Below are 21,712 nucleotides of genomic sequence, written 5' to 3' on the forward strand. Positions count from 1 at the left end.
CATGCATACGATAATATTTACGACTTGAGTTTGGACAGTTCTTTGATTTAGGATCTGCATAAGCACGTAAAACAACATTTAACGGCAATGGGAGCAACACAGACGCATAGACCTTTACTTTTGGATGGTAGAAGGAATCTCACCCACACAGAAACGTGACTGACTGTTTACATTCGAGCTGCCACCCTCATTTCCCGAATTCGATCTGTGGTCGCACATAATTTTTCAGTTTCTGAAATCAAATGATAATATTTTGTTGACACCGACCTACATAGGGCGGAACGACCATCACGATAAAATAATGGAAATGAGAGCTGGTACGGAAAGATATAGGTGTTCATTCTTTCCGCGCGCTATGAGATTGGAATAATAGAGAATTGTGAAGGTGGCTCGATGAACCCTCTGCCAGGCACTTAAGTGTGATTTGCAGAGTATCCATGTAGATGTAGATGTAGATGAAGGCACTATTCCAGGCAATACATGAACGCGCATCAACGTTTACTTAAGTTTTTGTTTCTGTACGGACCTTTATAAAACGGTCATGTTCTGTTCATGTCCCACAGTCACCGAGGCAAGGAACTGCAGATAAGATAGAATCTAGGCGCTGCATAAGCTCGCCAGCTAGATCTATTTATTAATTTACTTATTTATTAATTTAACCTCGACATATTAGGGCCATCAGGCCTGCTCTTACATCTGACCAGGCATTCTACATATTTTGCTTTCATATGTTTTAGTAGACATGTTAAACTACATCTAGTAAATAAGGGGAATAAACAATTACGAAGGTGCACTTGGAAAAATACATACACGTACAGTTTATATTCGTAGATGATAAGTACTGCAATACTTAGACATTATGATAAAGGCAGATTTTAGGTAGGAGTGCTAGCAGCAGTGGGTATGAGGGGAAACTGACGCTGAGGGGAGGGGAAGAATAGGGACATGATGACACACCGTTAAGTAAACATAAGGGAAAAGAAGATTGCGTGGCTAATGGAGATAGAAGAAGAGGAAGAAGACAAAGGAGCAAGATAGGTGGCACTAGCTTTGCTGTTGAACACAGGGGAAGATTGGTCTCGTACATTAATTTTGTGGAAATCGTTATGAGGATGACAGTAGAAAATTCTTCAACTTCTTCTTAAAAGCAGCAGGGGATTGAATTTTGCGCAAAGTAAGGGGCAGTCTGTTCCAGAGGCGGACAGCGGCGCAACGCTGTGTGATCATTTTGCGTCGACTCGTCCACATTTCAACACCTGACTTGCTGCCCACGGGAAACTAAGCATTAATGGCTTATTGCTGCCATACGTACATGGACGTACTAACCATCCTACAAACAAATTACTCCTAATAGCTATAGTTATTAGTCTGCAGCCGGCCGGTGTGGCCGAGCGGTTCCAGGCCCTTCAGTCTGGAAGCGCGACCGCGACGGTCGCAGTTTCGAATCCTGCCTCGGGCATGGATGTGTGTGGTGCCCTTAGGTTAGTTAGGTTTCAGTAGTTCTAAGTTCTAGGGAACTGATGACCTCAGATGTTAAGTCCCATAGCGGTCACAACCATTTGAACCATTAGTCTGCAAATTAAGTAAATACAGATGTATGTTGTTCATCACGCTGTGCTTAATTACCAATAAAGATATGTGCATTTACATCCGTTACGCCCTGTGTAGACGGAGATTGCTTAGAAGAGAGCTGCATAATGGTAGTTTGTACTAATAATATCACTAGCCATATGCCTGTCCACAATGAAGATGCATCATTTATAGTTGGAAAAGCATTAATCTGCTATGGACTGCAGTAGTGTTTGGCTCCAGAGCTGACTGAAACTAAGGATGTTACAGACTTCACGTAGAAATCATGGGTGGCTTGAGTTGTCCTCACGTATCACTTATGTTGTGTCGAACTACACATCGGAAGCAGACACTTTGCTGATCTGTATATGTATTATTCGTTGACATCTATGTTGTGGCGTCCCAGACAGAATTTGAGATCGTGTTTTGGTGTCAACATACTGTGTCGTTCTCCGATTTTTACGTTCAGCTCGTCCAAACCGTACGAGGGTTTTCAATAAGTAATGCCCCACATTTTTTTTTCTCAGAGCGTATTTATTGTTAAGAGTCAGAATTTGGTGACAATATACATCAACATGTCTTGTTCACGTCCTACTTTTCTACGTAGTCTCCATCACGTTCTATGGCCGTGCGTCAACGTGTGGAAGAGCTTGTATACCTGCTGGTAAAAGCTCTTGTCCCGTAGGTGCAGCCACGTTTGCAGCGCAAAGTTGGTGCACCCAGCTTTCGTCCCCCTTAGCGATCCGTGACAGAAAGGCCTCTCCGGCGGTCTCAAAACGCTCCAACAATTCAGATGAAATGGCGCTTCTTTGAATGTTGTGGTTCGCTGTTAGAATTCGTGGAACCCATCGTGGGCACCTCTTTCAATATCCGAGAGTCTCGATCATTACAGACGCACTTCCATTGCTGACCGACAACAGTCGAGCCATTGTGGAGTTGTGATGCGCCGGTCGGTGCGAATAATGGCATCCGCACGATTCAGCGTGTCTGGAGCCGTGGCACTGACGGAAGGTCCCGAGCGTGGCTGATGCTGGAGCTCTATTTCTGTATTTCCTCAGGCTGTAACTTTCTTTATCCATTGCACAACTGTACTCTTATCAACTGCAGCATCGCCATACACTGCGCAACGTTTTGGGATGTTCACCACGGTTTCTTTTTCTGCACACAAGAATCCAATAGCACGCTGTGTCTACCATAAGTCGTATGTAGACACAATTTCGGCGCTGTACTACGACTCTGTCATCTGCGAGAACGGTTCCAAACTTCACCGGTGCACAGAAGAATCATCAAATTTAAGCACCAACAAGGACGTTTGTCTACGTATATTAATGGCTTTTTAAAAAAATGTGTAGCATTACTTATTGAACGACTCTCTTAGGAGGACGTGACATGATGCCTGGTGTTTACTGTCTCAGGCTGTTCGACCGAAGTCTGTTTAACGATTTTTCAGGTACACTACTGGCCATTAAAACTGCTACACCAAGACGAAATGCAGATGATAAACGGGTATTCCTTTGACAAATATATTATACTAGAAATGATATGTGATTACATTTTCACGCAATTTGGGTGCATAGACCCTGAGCAGTCAGTACCAAGAACAACCACCTCTGGCCGTAATAACGGCCTGGATACGCCTGGACATTGAGTCAAACAGAGCTTGGATGGCGTGCACAGGTACAGCTGCCCATGCAGCTTCAACACGATACCACAGTTGATCAAGAGTAGTGACTGGCATATTGTGACGAGCCAGATGCTCGGCCACCATTCACCAGACGTTTCCACTTGGTGACAGATCTGGAGAATGTGCTGGCCAGGGCAGCAGTCGAACATGTTCTGTATCCAGAAAGGCCCGTACAGGACCTGCAACTTGCGGTCGTGCATTATCCTGCTGAAATGTAGGGTTTCGCAGGGGTCGAATGAAGGGTAGAGCCGCGGGTCGTAATTCATCTGAAATGTAACGTCCTCTGTTCAAAGTGCCATCAATGCAAACAAGAGGTGACCGAGAGGTTAACCAATGGCAGCCCATATCATCACGCCGGGTGATACGCCAGTATGGCGATGACGAATACACGCTTCCAATGTGCGGTCACCGCGATGTCGCCAAACACGGATGCGACCATCATGATGCTGTAAACAGAACTTGGATTCATCCGAAAAAATGTCGTTCTGGCATTCGTGCACCCAGGTTCGTCGTTGAGTACACCATCGCAGGAGCTCCTGTCTGTGATGTAGCGACAAGGGTAACCGCAGCCATGGTCTCCCAGCTGATAGTCCATGCTGCTGCAAACGTCGTCGAACTGTTCGTGCAAATGGTTGTTGTCTTGCAAACATCCCCATCTGTTGACTCAAGGATCGAGACGTGGCTGCACGATCCGTTACAGCCATGCGGATAAGATGCCTGTCATCTCGACTGCTAGTGATACGAGGCCGTTGGGATCCAGCACGGCGTTCCGCATTACGCTCCTGAACCCACCGATTCCATATTCTGCTAACAGTCATTGGATCTCGACCAACGCGAGCAGCAGTGTTGTGATACGATAAACCGCAATCGCGGTAGGCTACAATCGGACCTTTATCGAAGTCAAAAACGTGATGGTATGCATTTCTCCTCCTTACACGAGGCATCACAACGTTTCACCAGGCAGCGCCGGTCAACTGCTGTTATGTATGAGAAATCGGTTGGAAACTTTCCTCACGTCAGCACTTTGTAAGTGACGCCACCGGTGCCAACCTTGTGTGAATGCTCTGAAAAGCTAATCATTTGAATACGACAGCATCTTCTTCGTGTCGGTTAAATTTCGCGTCTGTAGCACGTCATCTTCGTGGGGTAGCAATTTTAATGGCCAATAGTGTATTTCACCGGTAGCAATAGTATTGGCTGACATTATCAAAGTATCAGCCTCCGTCGCTGGTCGTGGAAGCTTTGCAGGTCGAGCCTTTGACACTGCCGGCCGCAGTGGCCGTGCGGTTAAAGGCGCTGTAGTCTGGAACCGCAAGACCGCTACGGTCGCAGGTTCGTATCCTTCCTCGGGCATGGATGTTTGTGATGTCCTTAGGTTAGTTAGGTTTAACTAGTTCTAAGTTCTAGGGGACTAATGACCTCAGTAGTTGAGTCCCATAGTGCTCAGAGCCATTTTTTGAACCTTTGACACTGCCAGTGGGTGCTGGCGAAACGACAGAAAAATCGTTAAGCAAACGTCGGCTGAAGAGCGTGAGACAGAAAGCTAATAGTGGTACGTTAACAAAGTGGGCACCAAAGCCATAACAAACTTGTATTACCAGAATTTACCGGACACTGCTTAAGCCTATGGGGTGGCCTGACAATTGGGAGAAATGAGATCAGAACCACGCTTCGACTAATCCAACTTTAGTTTCTATTGCTACTCAGGATAACTTGAGGCTTTGCATACTGGTATGGCACTTTTAAAAAATGACGGCTCCCTTCCGCTATCTTTTCCTAACTGAGCTAGCAGTCAAATGGTTCAAATGGCTCTGAGCACTATGGGACACAACATCTTAGGTCATAAGTCCCCTAGAACTTAGAACTACTTAAACCTAACAAACCTAAGGACATCACACACACCCATGCCCGAGGCAGAATTCTAACCTGCGTCCGTAGCAGTCCCGCGGTTCCGGACTGCAGCGCCAGAACCGCTAGACCACCGCGGCCGGCTGAGCTAGCAGTCCATCGCAAACAACTGGCGTAGGCGAGATATTAAACGCTTTTAAGCTTCCACGTACCGCCGACGTGAAACCTCCCACAGACACGGGTGGGAAATGCCGCTTCCGGCTGACCTGCTTACAGATCTCGAACAGCGCATCGCGGCGGCCGCCCGCTCTGTTTTTCTTTCGTTATCCCCTCGGCGGCTCTCCGGGAGTATCTTTAATGAAAAGTACAGCGCTCGCTTGAAACGCCGGAGTAATCTCTGTCGGCCGCGCCGCACCCGACCGGCGTTTCGTACCCGCCTGCAGTTTTATTTGAGAGAGAGAAGTTCGCCCGCCGGCAAAAAGGCGGCGACGGAACTCGGTGTATCCGATTTCGATATCCCATTTCCACGTGCGGTGCGAGCATCGCCTCACCCCTGACATTTGCAGCGGCTGCCTGCCACACGGAAACTTACCGCTCTGCTACGCGACCGCGGATACAAAAGCCGTGCACACGTGTCACACTCTGCGTAGGTGGTGGTGCCGCTCGAGCGAACAAGTCGCTGGCAGGGGGAGGCTGCTCTTAGTTAACCGCATGTTTCGTGAATCGTAATTACGATCTTTTGTAATGTGTAACTATTCAGTCTTAAAGTTGTAGTAGATGAGAGTGAGTGAAGAGAGGAGGGGAGGGGGCGGAGAGATCTGACTTGTTCGTACAGTACAGCGTAACACGTACGGCACTAGCTTAAAAGCGAGGGAGACTGGATGTGGTTTTTTAGGCTGTTTCCCACACCCATTTGGGCAAATTCTGGGCTGACCGCAATTTCCGCCTCAGAAAATAATATTCTCAAACAAATGAAACGAGAAATTCCCGACAGCTTCAAGAATCGAACTCATGTGTACAAAAAGGCGTTCTTCACAAATGAGTAAATGGGTTAAATATTTGACTTCAAGCATGCAAGCAAAAAATAGTTTTCGAAAGTCTTGAAATTATTTGATGTTGAATACGAAGATAAATAATTTTTTTACCGATGTTTGTTTATTCCTTACTACTTATCGACTTACTGGGCCGTCTTGGGAAACAACTGACTGTCGTCCGCAAGGAACACTAGTTCTTGGGTAACCAAACGTTATAAGCAAAGTTCCAATCCACTTGCACAGAATTATATGCACCAGATTTGTTTTTCAACGTCGCGAAACTGCACTTTTTACAGTGGACAATATTAAACGCAATAAATAATTAAACTACCAAAGATTACAACATTACATGGCACTAAAAGTTTGGTTATAATGCTAAAGGTTCTCAGGTCGTGACATTGGTTGAGAAAGTATGAAACTGAACACACTTCACTTTCAAACGTCCCCTTGGAAAAATTAATGAATTACTGTGCTGATAAACCCCTTACGTTATTTGATTTTCAAACAGCTGAGCAAAACTGAACGTACTCAGACATTTCTCTCTTTACTTATTCTGGTCATCACTAAACTGACACACAATATTTTTAGCGCAACGCAATCTGACTTTCAATAATCCCTGACTAACAATAACCTATACCTTTCATGAATCACTTACCTCACAAAAATCTTCATTATTCGAACTACTGCAATACAGCGAGCGCCACTACTGCCAACTAAATAAAAGATTCTAACTACTGAAGGCACTAACTACTGATAGGCATAGTTAGCAAATGAAAGATTTCGATAGAAACAAACAATGTATTTACCTTAACAGTGTTCAAAAGTCATAATATTTATATCAGTTCATGACATCCAGTCTTACAAATTTACTGTCTCTCATGGACACACGTCCAGATCATCCATCATCCGCTCTCAAAACTCCGCCATCTCTGTCCCCACATCCACCACTGCTGGCGGCTCACCTCCAACTGCGCAGCGCAACGCGCTGTTCACATCCAACTGCCCAACACTACAATAGCGACTATTCCAACAATACCACCCAGTCACAGACTGCACACAGCACAGCCAGTGATTTTCATACAGAGCGCTACGTGACGTTACCAATATAAAAACCTAAACAGCCTACTTACAGCTTATGTTTCTTAACATTTTGAATTACACTTTACGCAATGGACGATATCAAACACAGTAAACGATTAAAATACACAATATTACAGGACTTCAACCTCAGTATTAAGAGGGGATGGAGAAGAAACAAACATTCTGAAAGTCATCAGAAAAAGAAAATGGAACTGGATTGGGCATTGTTTAAAGAGGGACTGTATATTGAAGGAAGGAATAGAAAGAATGGTGGAGGGAAAGAGGAAAACGAAGGTATCAAATGCTGGACAATATCAAAGGAGACAAATAGTCAGATATGAAAAGACTAGCTACAGACAGACAAAAGTGGAAGATGCTTAACCCATGACAACACCTGCGTAAGGCAGAATACCATACTACTACTAAAGTTATAGTGTTATAATATTGAAGTTTGTAATGTAAGCAAGGTAAGGATTATGAAATTCTGTTGTTTTAATTTTGTGCCTGTGAAGGTCTGTGGATATGTGGTAGTTGACAGCATCATACGAAGTTTAAAAGTGGGGATGTGGTCCGCATCTCGTGGTCGTGCGGTAGCTTTCTCGCTTCCCACGCACGGGTTCCCCGGTTCGATTCCCGGCGGGGTCAGGGATTTTCTCTGCCTCGTGATGACTGGGTGTTGTGTGATGTCCTTAGGTTAGTTAGGTTTAAGTAGTTCTAAGTTCTAGGGGACTGATGACCATAGATGTTAAGTCCCATAGTGCTCAGAGCCATTTGAACCAAAGTGGGGATGTGCTCAACAGTGTAGATCATTCAGTAACAGTTGGGGATTTTGGGCTGAATGTTTGTTTACATCACGTGTTTCTAACAAGTTTAGTTGTCTTCCTTTGCTGGCTATATGTAACACTCCAGTGTTGACTTTAATTTCTTCTTTCTTCTAGTAGACAAAACAAAAGGCATAGATGGAACAAGAGTACCATAGGGAACTTTAGCCAAGAGTCCTGTAGTCTCTGCTATACTCCATGTTTTCCAGACCAAAATATTTGCATCTGGAAAAGCTTCAAGGCCACCGTAGTCACAGTGATTCCCCCACACTACAGCAAGTGTGAGCCACGTACTACCTCCAAACAGAGCCTGTACATCACACGTGAATTGCAATCGGAGGCCTCGAAAAACATTCGGACCTCCAATAAGCTGTTGTTTATTAAACTGTCCAGCAAGATCAATGTCTATTGCCTTCAGTGAACGATACACTGGAACGCTGTGCCGCAAGCGACGTCGCCAAGCACGTCGCCGAGGCATTGTTCACTTGTGTAAACGTGCCTCAGCAATGCCTCGGCGACGTGCTTGGCGACGTCGCTTGCGGCACAGCGTTGTCTTTTAATAAAAGATTCATTAAGTTGGTTATTGGTATAGGTGGTTATTGGTCGCGCCAGACCGCTCGTGAAATTTTTTTTTAAATTAAAAATAGTGATTGTTGTTAAAGGAGTTATTAATAAAATTATTAATGGGTGTAGTACCTCAATATTTATTTATTAGGACTTGCTATCTGTGTCCTTCCTTCATCACATGGTCGGCAAATGTGTAAATTGACTTACGTAGGTTCAGTCTGAGTTCTCGTTCAATCAGTCTAGATGCTGCAGCCTTGCCAGTCTGACCAAAACACGGTTTGTTGCAGTCATTGGAAATGGGTTTATAAAAACGACTGTTACTTAAAAAAGCTGTTTTGCAATTGGTGTTGAATGAGATATGAATTGCATTGTGTCTTACACAAAATAAAATTTTATAGCTGCAGAATTTGAGAGTTTCGGCTAATTTATCGGAGATTATGCACAAGTTGATTTTGGATATTAGTATCGCTGTGGAAGGGGCGTACACGCGGCTAGAACGAGGTGTAAGATCGGCAGTAGCGGAAGCTAATGAGAACTTCTTAGTTCCTCGTGTAGGATGTTGTCAGTTAAGTCAGACGCAATACATTTAATGGTGCCTAATTCTGTGTCAGATTTCTGTTTTGACATTGTTGTGGGTGTAAGGCGATGCTGGTTTCCATTCCATGACGCAACGATAAATACAAGTTTGGTGCACAACATTCTGTGCAAGTAGATTGTATCATTGCTTATCGTATTTGACTGCCTAAAAAGTAGTGTTGCTTGCGGACGCTAGTCTTCCGTTTCCTGAAGACGGCCCAATAAACGGAAAGCTAGTAAAAAAGACCAGTAATTAATTTACTGCTTATTCTACCTGTTCTAACCTATGGAGGACCATAAATAAGTTTTAAGTTATGTTTATGATCGTTGTAAGTTGCTAACTGACTTGATTATCAAACACTGGATGAGTATATTCCGGGTAGCGTGCGCTCCGTTTTAAGCGGATGAACTTTCTATGCATCTCAATGTTTGCGAACAAATGTAGTAGTAAAGAAGTAATAAATTAAATCATCATGCCTGACGAGGTGCCGGCCGGAGTGGCCGTGCGGTTCTAGGCGCTACAGTCTGGAACCGAGCGACCGCTACGGTCGCAGGTTCGAATCCTGCCTCGGGCATGAATGTGTGTGATGTCCTTAGGTTGGTTAGGTTTAATTAGTTCTAAGTTCTAGGCGACTGATGACCTCAGAAGTTAAGTCGCATAGTGCTCAGAGCCATTTTGAACCTGATGAGGTACGTTCACTGCAAGCACAGACAAAATCTACTAAACAATAAATCTTTTTCTGTAAGTCTGCAGGCTTTCGTGGCCGTTGTCACTGAAGTTAAAAACCTTGTGGGTTGTTAGGCCGCGTCATACTTCCTTCTAAAATAATCGACGTTCCAACCCCTCTGCTGGGATCTTCTTCAGGTGTGTTACGGTGTCCACTATTGCTACAACACTTTCAGAGACCACTGTCGCGTTGTCTTATAAAAAGGGGGAGGGGGGGTTCCGCGTTTGTGCTGGAGAAGTGGGACTATCGATTAAAATTCTCGTAGCTGCCATTGGTGGGCCATCCTCATAGGCTAATATTATCGCGCTCATGCGGAACAACGGGCGTTATTGTCTGAACCCTTGTGGATACTATTGGTGGCTCATCGTCATTGTATAGAAATGCACTATTCCACACTTACGCCGGAGAAGTGGTATTGGTTGAAACACCTCCTGCTACTATTGGTTGACCATTATCATCGGCTAGATGCAAACAGACAGAGAAAGAGAGGGGAATGTTTACCCAAAATATTGTTGTCTGCCGATGTGACTTGCACGGCGTTGTTGGTATTGCTCGCACACCATGCTCGCATATTCAGTTCCTTGTTGGAAGAAAGCCATGATACCGAAGCCTACAGCCATCCTTTGTTGAAATTACATGCATTCTTGTAAATTTCAACCGCTTCTCGGAGCTTTCTTCTTCTCAGGCAATACAAGTACGTCATTAAAATCGATGGCAGAACCACAGTTCTCATTAGCTTCCGCTACTGCCGATCTTACACCTCGTTCTAGCCGCGTGTGCCGTTCGTGATCCTTAATGCGTTCTTTAACAATTCTTCCCGTTTCACCTACATAGACTTTGCTTCAGTCACATGTCACTTGATAGACGACTGCATTGTGGAGGCAATCAGGTGCATCCGTTTAGTTTTCGGAAAAAATCTTTTATTTTGCTTTGACTAAAGGAAGATGTCTGGATACCATTTTTCTTTAGGATTCTGCGTATGTGGTCACTGAGCCCAGAAACGAACAGTCATCGAACGGAGTGAGATGGCTGTTCCTCGTTATTCTTATTAGCGTGATTAATATTCCGCCGAAAAGCCCTGCCGATTGAACAACTATGATAGTAATTTGCCTTCATTGTCCTCTTTAAAAAACGGATCTAGGAATGGGAGACCAACCGCACTCTCAACCTCCGAGGTAAATTTGATTTTGGGGTGAATTCTAATTAAGAAATCGTGGAACGCATGAAGTTCTTCTTTGCTGTGCGGCCATATAACTAATGTATCACCCACATATCGGAGTCGGCATAGCGGAGAATGAAGAGTCAGCTCGATATCTTAAAGAAGGCGCAGGAAAAGCAGGGTTAAAACTCTCATTAGCGAAAACTGAATTCTTATGTTTGTAGACACAGGTCACGAACCTGAAGACGAAGTACGTTAAAATCAACAGGTTCCAGTACTTTAAATACCTCGGAGATTTCATCGGACCGACAGACACTGAAAAAAACCACACAGCAAAATCGCCTACAAAATGTAAAAAAAAAAACACTTAAGGTTAGTCCAAAACCACTGTAATAAAAGATCGATATCAAAACAGATAAAAATTCTACATTACAAAGACAGTCATAAAACCAACAGTCCTATAGGCAAGCGAAACAGCCACACTTAGGAGGAATGAGGAACTTGAGGAAATCATCGAAGAAGAAGAAGAAATATCAGTAAGAAAATTGTAGAAGCAAGACATAACCAAGACCATTACAGGCCTCAATCTGTTAAAACAACATAAAACTTTTCAAAAATCGAAATCGACATTAACAAAAGGCGAATGAAATTCTTTGATTATCTCAGCAGACTACCAGAAAAGTGACTTACAAAAACGGTAATACACTATGTAACGTAACTTAAAAACTCAATACCTTAGCTGAACTAAATTAAAAAGCATCTCAAACACACAAGCATGAGACCAGCCGACATTTGAGGGAAATACGCCTTCAGACACAAAGTAGACAAAGGAGAAGTTACATCAGAGCAACAAAAACAAAAACAGTACAGTCCAAAGGGGTCATAAGAACGGAAACAAGCCTTCACGGAAAAACCAGAAGCCTATCGGAAGACCAAGAGCAACATAAACAAAAGTTGATTAAGTCATTTGCTTATCGTCTTCCATTTACTATGAGAATTCGCTTATAATAGTAATAATGGTAATAACAACACCACCACCACCACCACCAACAACAACAACAACAACAACAACAATAATAATAATAATAATAATAATAATAATAATACTGTAATACTATAACATCAACAGATACGAGGAAAGTAAATTGGAAAAAAAACCACTACATGGCAAGCACCCGTATCATCTAACACAGCCACACATCGATCAAGACGCATCCAACACATGGCTAAGAAAAGACAATATATACAGTGAGACGGAAGGATTCATGATTGCAATACAGGATCAAACAATATATACCAGATATTACAGCAAGCATATTATTAAAGATCCCAGTACCACAACAGATAAATGCAGACTTTCCAAACAACAAATAGAAACAGTAGATCACATCACAAGCGGATGTACAATACTAGCAAATACAGAATACACCAGAAGACATGAAAATGTAACAAAAATAATGTATCAACAACTTGCCATACAACATAAACTAATAAAAAAACACGTTCCCACATACAAGTATGCACCACAAAATGTACTGGAGAATGATTAATACAAATTATACTGGAACAGAACCGTTATAACAGATAAAACAACACCCCATAACAAACCTGACATCATACTCACCAGTAAAAAGAAGAAATTAACACAACTAATCGAAATATCCATACCAAATACAACAAATATACAGAAGAAAACAGGAGGAAAAATTGAAAAATACATCCAACTGGCTGAGGAAGTCAAGGACATGTGGCATCAGGATAAAGATGACACTATACCAATTATACTATCAACTGCAGGAATCATACCACACAATATCCACCAGTACATCAACGTAATACAGCTACATCCAAACGTGCGTAGACAACTACAGAAATCTGTAAGTATTGATACATGTTCAATTACCCGAAAGTTCCTAAATGCAATGTAACATACACTCCTGGAAATGGAAAAAAGAACACATTGACACCGGTGTGTCAGACCCACCATACTTGCTCCGGACACTGCGAGAGGGCTGTACAAGCAATGATCACACGCACGGCACAGCGGACACACCAGGAACCGCGGTGTTGGCCGTCAAATGGCGCTAGCTGCGCAGCATTTGTGCACCGCCGCCGTCAGTGTCAGCCAGTTTGCCGTGGCATACGGAGCTCCGTCGCAGTCTTTAACACTGGTAGCATGCCGCGACAGCGTGGACGTGAACCGTATGTGCAGTTGACGGACTTTGAGCGAGGGCGTATAGTGGGCATGCGGGAGGCCGGGTGGACGTACCGCCGAATTGCTCAACACGTGGGGCGTGAGGTCTCCACAGTACATCGATGTTGTCGCCAGTGGTCGGCGGAAGGTGCACGTGCCCGTCGACCTCGGACCGGACCGCAGCGACGCACGGATGCACGCCAAGACCGTAGGATCCTACGCAGTGCCGTAGAGGACCGCACCGCCACTTCCCAGCAAATTAGGGACACTGTTGCTCCTGGGGTATCGGCGAGGACCATTCGCAACCGTCTCCATGAAGCTGGGCTACGGTCCCGCACACCGTTAGGCCGTCTTCCGCTCACGCCCCAACATCGTGCAGCCCGCCTCCAGTGGTGTCGCGACAGGCGTGAATGGAGGGACGAATGGAGACGTGTCGTCTTCAGCGATGAGAGTCGCTTCTGCCTTGGTGCCAATGATGGTTGTATGCGTGTTTGGCGCCGTGCAGGTGAGCGCCACAATCAGGACTGCATACGACCGAGGCACACAGGGCCAACACCCGGCATCATGGTGTGGGGAGCGATCTCCTACACTGGCCGTACACCACTGGTGATCGTCGAGGGGACACTGAATAATGCACGGTACATCCAAACCGTCATCGAACCCATCGTTCTACCATTCCTAGACCGGCAAGGGAACTTGCTGTTCCATCAGGACAATGCACGTCCGCATGTATCCCGTGCCACCCAACGTGCTCTAGAAGGTGTAAGTCAACTACCCTGGCCAGTAAGATCTCCGGATCTGTCCCCCATTGAGCATGTTTGGGACTGGATGAAGCGTCGTCTCACGCGGTCTGCACGTCCAGCACGAACGCTGGTCCAACTGAGGCGCCAGGTGGAAATGGCATGGCAAGCCGTTCCGCAGGACTACACCCAGCATCTCTACGATCGTCTCCATGGGAGAATAGCAGCCTGCATTGCTGCGAAAGGTGGATATACACTGTACTAGTGCCGACATTGTGCATGCTCTGTTGCCTGTGTCTATGTGCCTGTGGTTCTGTCAGTGTGATCATGTGATGTATCTGACCCCAGGAATGTGTCAATAAAGTTTCCCCTTCCTGGGACAATGAATTCACGGTGTTCTTATTTCAATTTCCAGGAGTGTATAACGTACAGTTAAAAGCAAGTCACGCTTGATCAAGGACCGCGTCACTTTCCATTTTTAACCAGACATAACGTCTGAGAAAGGAAAGAAATAACAATAATAATAATACTAAAAGTAGTATTTGCCATCTATCCCTCAAATTAATTTTTTTTTTATGGAAAGCACTTTCGAAATGACAACGACCAAAAAGTGAACGTTAGCGACAGGTTCAACAACTTCGTGGCAACTGAGTGGGGAGAAGACATAGGGAAGCTTGTGGAGTGCTACAATAAATGTTGAGATCTGAACGCCGATTACGTAGCAAAATCGCTAACATATTAAAAGACGTTGTGAAAAAAGTTTTCTATCATTATTTTCAGTAAAACTGTCTCGAGAAACAAGCGTTCTTTACTTTTAGTACTATCTTACTAATAGAAATTAACGTCGCAGATGTATTACGTTCTCTACGTTTTGTATTATCTTTCTAACAGAAATTCGCGTCACAGGTGCATTACTTACGGATAACACAATTCGTTACAAAACTACGTAACAGTCCAAGCAGAAATATTTGACAAGCCGTAGTTACCGGAGCAGAAGCAATTTGCAAGCCATCGGTGACTGTACAAGAAGGAAATGGAAGGCTATGACCCGCGTAACTTAGTAGCAGCAAAGTTTTGTGTCGTAACGACCTCGCCGTTACGTCGATGCCCGGATCTTTCTGCTACTCTGCGGTGCAGAACACAAACTTGATTTCTCGCTGGTCGCCACAAACATTGTGACGTTAAGTAGTTCATTCCATTTATTTACGTACCCTCACCTTTTTGAATGTTATCTTGATGCTAGTCACCAACGAATAGCAAAGTTTCAGTTCATTATCTAAATGGGCAACATCATTAGACCACCTTATTTGCTGATCAATAACTTGTCTTCTTCCCTTACTCCAGGAGTGTTTTCGTTTTCTACCTCTACTGGTGCAGTTACTTCCTAGAGTTCTTCAAATGAGGTTAATAGACGATGAGTCCCAGTTAAAACTTGATGTGAGGTATTAATAAAAATTATGCTTTGACGAAAAACTGAAAAATACTTACACGAATTATTTGTGGAAGAACGGGGCAACTGACAGCGACTTTCCTCTGGAAAGATTTGTTACGGTTCCGGAGAAACATAGGAATAAGTAAGGTAATGCAGATCAACCCGCTATAGAAGATATGTTAAAAAAGGCTAACCGGTTTTTGTGGCATTTGTAGATTTAGAGGGACCGTTTGAAATTATTGGCTGGGGTTCACTCTTTGACATTTTTAATGTAGTAAGGATAAAGAACTTGGAGCGAAAAATTATGAATAACTTCTACATAAGTAGTTATAACAGTGTAAGAACAGGACAAGAAAACAATAGTTGATAAGGGAGTGTAACAGAGTTATAGCGTACCCCTGATGTTATTCAGTTTGAACTCTGAGCATGCCGCCAATGAAACGAGGCAGAAATCTGGAAATGGGAAAGGCAGAAGGCATAAAAACTTCGTGGTTTTCTGATGACATTCTAATTCTGTCAGGAACACAAAAGACATGGGTGAGCATTGAAGATGGACGTCAGAAAAAGTAAATGAAGAGTGATAGAATGTAGTCGAATTAATTCAGACGATGCTGAAGGAATCAGGTAGAAAGTGTGGTGTTAAAAGGAGTAGATGTTGCTCACTTAGATTCTGGACACTGCATTACTCGTGCTTCACGCCATCTAAGAGCGGATGGTGAAAGGCCGTGTGGAGCCCCATCAAGAGATACGCGGTAGTTAAGTTCTGTAGTAGTTTGTCTTTAATTACGTCCGAGATGCTTCGTAATGGTATACATTAGATTTAATAGTTGGGGGGTTGTAATGTGTCTCTAGGCACCAGTTAAATGCAGTTACTTTCTGGCTTAATATGTGAATACAAATCTTTTGATATCATGTATTGACTAATAAAAGTTGCACGGAGAGCCATCCTGCGAGCATCTCATTCGATATAGAACTACATTTTGCGATTTAACGCCTAGTGGCGACTCTTTTGATTCATTAATTAATGTTCACGTGACACGTTCCAGACTCATTTCGTGGCTTTGCAGCAGGGACCACAAGAAGCTTAGAGCCGAAAAGACAACACAGTGGGGAATAATCAGTATCCCCACATCACGCGCTCGCCTCGAAATTTCCCCTCGCATGTTCGTTACAGCAGTACAAACAAAATTAGTGCGAAACTGCTATTGTTATGTTTTGCATGTGAACATATGAACAGATTTTCAATTTAATAATCGCTTTGTGTAGCGCAATATCAAAATATTTTTGAAGGACTGGACAAACGCGAAACGCTTTGCCTGTGGCGAAAGAATCACAAGCGGTTAAATCCAGCCGGTTTGACGCCCAAACGTCAGAATCTGTTTACTTGGAAAACGGTCGGATGTATGGAGACGAAACAGGAATTTTTGCTTCATCGTCTCCTGCCTGAGCCTGTTGGAATATTGAAGCGACGGAGAGGTTCCCCCGATGTTTCCCACACCATTCAAAAGTAATTAGTTCCATTACAGCGGCCGGCCGAAATGGCCGAGCGGTTCTAGGCGCTTCAGTCTGGAACCGAACGACCGCTAAGGTCGCAGGTTCGAATCCTGCCTCGGGCATGGATGTATGTGATGTCCTAGGTTAGTTAGGTTTAAGTAGTTCTAAGTTGTAGGGGACTGATGACCTCAGAAGTTAAGTCCCATTGTGCTCAGAGCCATTTGAACCGTCCATTACAGCGTAGTTCCCTTATTCCGAGGCTGCACTGCATTGATTGAATAATAGCACCAGGTTTTAACTTTTAATTCCAGGTTTACCTCAGCAAGTCAAAGGCACTTTTCATTTAACTGCAACTTGTAAAATACATTTGGTTATCATGCTAGCAAAATTAAAAAAGGTGAAACGCCCAGAAGAAATGGTCGGATCTCACTGTATGGGTATACGTCATTAGCGGATATGTAAATGAAGAAACTTGCAATTCTCTCTGACAGGTCCACGATTAATAGAGAGTATCTTCGTTGTTACGAGTTTAATGTTATTAGCATGATTGGTAGGGTGCATAAGTGGCGTGAAATGCGTCAGATGTTGAGTGATCACCGAGAAGGATACGGAGATGCCTCTCACTCGTGTAAGGACGTGGTTAACAGCACCTGACAGAGTTTGAAATGGGTGTCATTATGCGTCTCCATTTGGCGGATTGCTCGAGCCTTGCAATATCCACATTTGTGGGGCATTCAGATGATACAGTGTCCAAATCGTAGTCTCAACTGGGAACGTGAGGCGAGGCTACTCGCAACCAAGTTCTCCGTCGAACATGTCTGACCACGAACTTCCTGGAAGACTAAAATTGTGTGCCAGACAGAGACTCGAACTCGGGACCTTTGCCTTCGCGGGCAAGTGTTACACCAATTGAGCTCCGCAAGTACGACACACGACCCCTCCTCACAGCATTTCATTCTGGAAACATCCCCCAGGCTGTGGCTAACCCATGTCACTGCAATGTCCTTTCTTCCAGGGGTGCTAGTTCTGCAAGGTCGGCAGGAGAACGTCTGTGAAGTTTGGAAGGTAGGAGAAGAGGTTCTGGCAGAAGTGTAGCTGTAAGGATGGGTAGCGAGTCGTCATTGAGTAGCTCAAGTGGTAGTTAACTTACCCGCGAAAGGCAAAGGTCCTGGCTTCGAGTCTCGGGCAAGTGCCAGGAAGTTTCATGCCAGCGCACACTTCCCTATAGAGTGAAAATTTTATTCACGTTTGACCAATCACGTAGTAACACTTTCACATCGGCACCTGCTATCCAAGAACTTCGAGCGACATTCTTTGTCACCCCACACCTTTGGTCGGCGACTCGGTGCAGCTGGACGAGGGAAATATCCTCCCACACGTATGTTACCGTGAACACGATACAGGTGGCTGCGTTTGGAGGAGTGCCGCGTGGACTACTGATGTATGGCGTCACATTGTGCTCATCCACGAACCGCGGTTCTTCACTACTCCGGAGCCCATCGTCGGTGAACATGGCGCCAACCTGGGTAGAGGTCCCAGTCTGCCGACGTTTTCGAGAGGCGCAACAGTGTCATTCGAGGAAACACTGTTCGGGAATCATCGAGCGTGACTTCAGGTCACAGCTGTTAGTGATCGAGGGAACTCTGGCAGCGCGATGGTGCATATCACAGACATCTCGTGCTCAACAAAGCTGCGCGGGAAGTATCGGCGGTGTTGCCCGACGGGGGATCTCGGAAGGACTTTTGACACTTTATTCACGCGTGCGTCAATGTCGCCATCCCCACGCCTCTCGCGGTGATCACGCCACAGAAGGGCGTGAACGAGGAAGACTGAAAAAGCAAGCATAAACACACGCTGCTGCTTCGAATCACGTTCAGATTTCGTCGAATGGTTTTGAACGGTCCCTAGCCCACCCGCTATACCACGGTCCCACTACACTTCGAAAGGGTCCCATCACGCCCAGTGGTGTTTCAGATCCACAACGTCCTTAGAGAAAGGTATAATTGCATGGGCAGGAACATGTCAGCCGTTTCAAAAGTTGTTAAGAACGTCGTCGTGCTGTTCATCGCACTGCAGACTTGTTTTCCACCCCATAATGTGTAGGAATACGCAACTTGAGGGAATGGGTCGTTTCACTGACGCTCTTTATGCACCATGTGAGGTAACGGGCGAGTTGTGGCGCCCTGGAAATACACTCCTGGAAATTGAAATAAGAACACCGTGAATTCATTGTCCCAGGAAGGGGAAACTTTATTGACACATTCCTGGGGTCAGATACATCACATGATCACACTGACAGAACCACAGGCACATAGACACAGGCAACAGAGCATGCACAATGTCGGCACTAGTACAGTGTATATCCACCTTTCGCAGCAATGCAGGCTGCTATTCTCCCATGGAGACGATCGTAGAGATGCTGGATGTAGTCCTGTGGAACGGCTTGCCATGCCATTTCCACCTGGCGCCTCAGTTGGACCAGCGTTCGTGCTGGACGTGCAGACCGCGTGAGACGACGCTTCATCCAGTCCCAAACATGCTCAATGGGGGACAGATCCGGAGATCTTGCTGGCCAGGGTAGTTGACTTACACCTTCTAGAGCACGTTGGGTGGCACGGGATACATGCGGACGTGCATTGTCCTGTTGGAACAGCAAGTTCCCTTGCCGGTCTAGGAATGGTAGAACGATGGGTTCAATGACGGTTTGGATGTACCGTGCACTATTCAGTGTCCCCTCGACGATCACCAGTGGTGTACGGCCAGTGTAGGAGATCGCTCCCCACACCATGATGCCGGGTGTTGGCCCTGTGTGCCTCGGTCGTATGCAGTCCTGATTGTGGCGCTCACCTGCACGGCGCCAAACACGCATACGACCATCATTGGCACCAAGGCAGAAGCGACTCTCGTCGCTGAAGACGACACGTCTCCATTCGTCCCTCCATTCACGCCTGTCGCGACACCACTGGAGGCGGGCTGCACGATGTTGGGGCGTGAGCGGAAGACGGCCTAACGGTGTGCGGGACCGTAGCCCAGCTTCATGGAGACGGTTGCGAATGGTCCTCGCCGATACCCCAGGAGCAACAGTGTCCCTAATTTGCTGGGAAGTGGCGGTGCGGTCCCCTACGGCACTGCGTAGGATCCTACGGTCTTGGCGTGCATCCGTGCGTCGCTGCGGTCCGGTCCGAGGTCGACGGGCACGTGCACCTTCCGCCGACCACTGGCGACAACATCGATGTACTGTGGAGACCTCACGCCCCACGTGTTGAGCAATTCGACGGTACGTCCACCCGGCCTCCCGCATGCCCACTATACGCCATCGCTCAAAGTCCGTCAACTGCACATACGGTTCACGTCCACGCTGTCGCGGCATGCTACCAGTGTTAAAGACTGCGATGGAGCTCCGTATGCCACGGCAAACTGGCTGACACTGACGGCGGCGGTGCACAAATGCTGCGCACCTAGCGCCATTCGACGGCCAACACCGCGGTTCCTGGTGTGTCCGCTGTGCCGTGCGTGTGATCATTGCTTGTACAGCCCTCTCGCAGTGTCCGGAGCAAGTATGGTGGGTCTGACACACCGGTGTCAATGTGTTCTTTTTTCCATTTCCAGGAGTGTATTATACGTTCCGAGTTGGGGGCGGCCGCTCGGCCTGCCGGGGCACGGCAGCGAACACGTGGTGCCATACGTCAGCCGGACGTGTTGCGCCAACCGGTCACTCCATTCTTGTGCTAGGCTCTGCAGATCAAGCTTGTTTTCTGCTGCCAGCATCACGTCGTCAGCATAAAGTAGGGTCCATGGTAATGGCGCGTGCTGGTCAGCTGTCACGGTGTCCATTAAAAAATTGAACAGAAGTGGTGATAATGCAGAACCTTGATGGACGCCGACTGTGATGGGGAAGTCCTTGGGTAGTCTTGAGGTTGTACGGACATAACTTCTCGGCTGTGCATTAAGTAACTGCACCCAGTTAATAAACTGCTCCAGCATATCATGGTGTCGAAGTGCTAGCCACATGAGACTATGTGGCACCCGATCAAGTGTTGCATCCATCATATCAAAATTCATAAATTGCTGCATCCCTCGCAGACAATATGGCTGTCTTTGCGGGCCGTTGTAGTGAGAATTTTAGAATAGGAGAATGCTTCGCGTCTCTATTTAGATCCTAAATACCAACAGGAGAGGCTGGTTCCGGCAGAAGAAATTCACCGATTCCTCAATGACAGATTATTAAAACTATTATATTTATTTTACCGAAATCCACTGATTTATATAAGTATTTACAGAGTGGTGAAGTTTTTATTATTGACTTACACGAAAAGATGGTAGAAGGGTAAAAGAAAATGTTGGTTTGCTACACAGACCGACAGTAGGTCGTAACTAATAAATTGATTGACATTGAACCCGACAACAGATCAAAGTTTATTCCTGAGAGCCAAATGTATTTAGGAGTTGAAGTTCTGAAGGCAATTCAGAAAACAAAAGTATATAATGAACGGGATGCCACGAAAGACTCTTACTGCAGATGTAGAGGTTACATGCAAACGTGATGTTCAGAACTGAAAAAGAGATACAGATCTGACGACCGTTTGTTGCCATTGCTTATAGTTTTGACGCCTGAAAAGGCGAAAAAGAAAGACATAAAATTCCTTCTCTTGTACCTCTTAACTCAATATTGTCAAGAACAGTCCTTAATAGTATCTAATAAAGATGAAAAATACCACAGTGAGTGCATGTTTGTTTGCCAGCCAGGGTGTGAGGAACAGCAGCTCATGCAAAAATTTTGTTCCTA

At 45.4% G+C, this 21,712-nt stretch overlaps 1 protein-coding gene across 1 annotated transcript in view; it reads left to right on the plus strand.

The window, feature by feature from the left end:
* LOC126101510 (NACHT and WD repeat domain-containing protein 2-like) overlaps window positions 1-21,712 on the plus strand; it is a 1,881,963-nt gene that overhangs the window by 1,314,496 nt on the left and 545,755 nt on the right. The gene's annotated exons all lie outside the window — the stretch shown is intronic.

Source organism: Schistocerca cancellata, chromosome 9 (assembly GCF_023864275.1).
Source record: "Schistocerca cancellata isolate TAMUIC-IGC-003103 chromosome 9, iqSchCanc2.1, whole genome shotgun sequence".
NCBI lineage: Eukaryota > Metazoa > Arthropoda > Insecta > Orthoptera > Acrididae > Schistocerca > Schistocerca cancellata.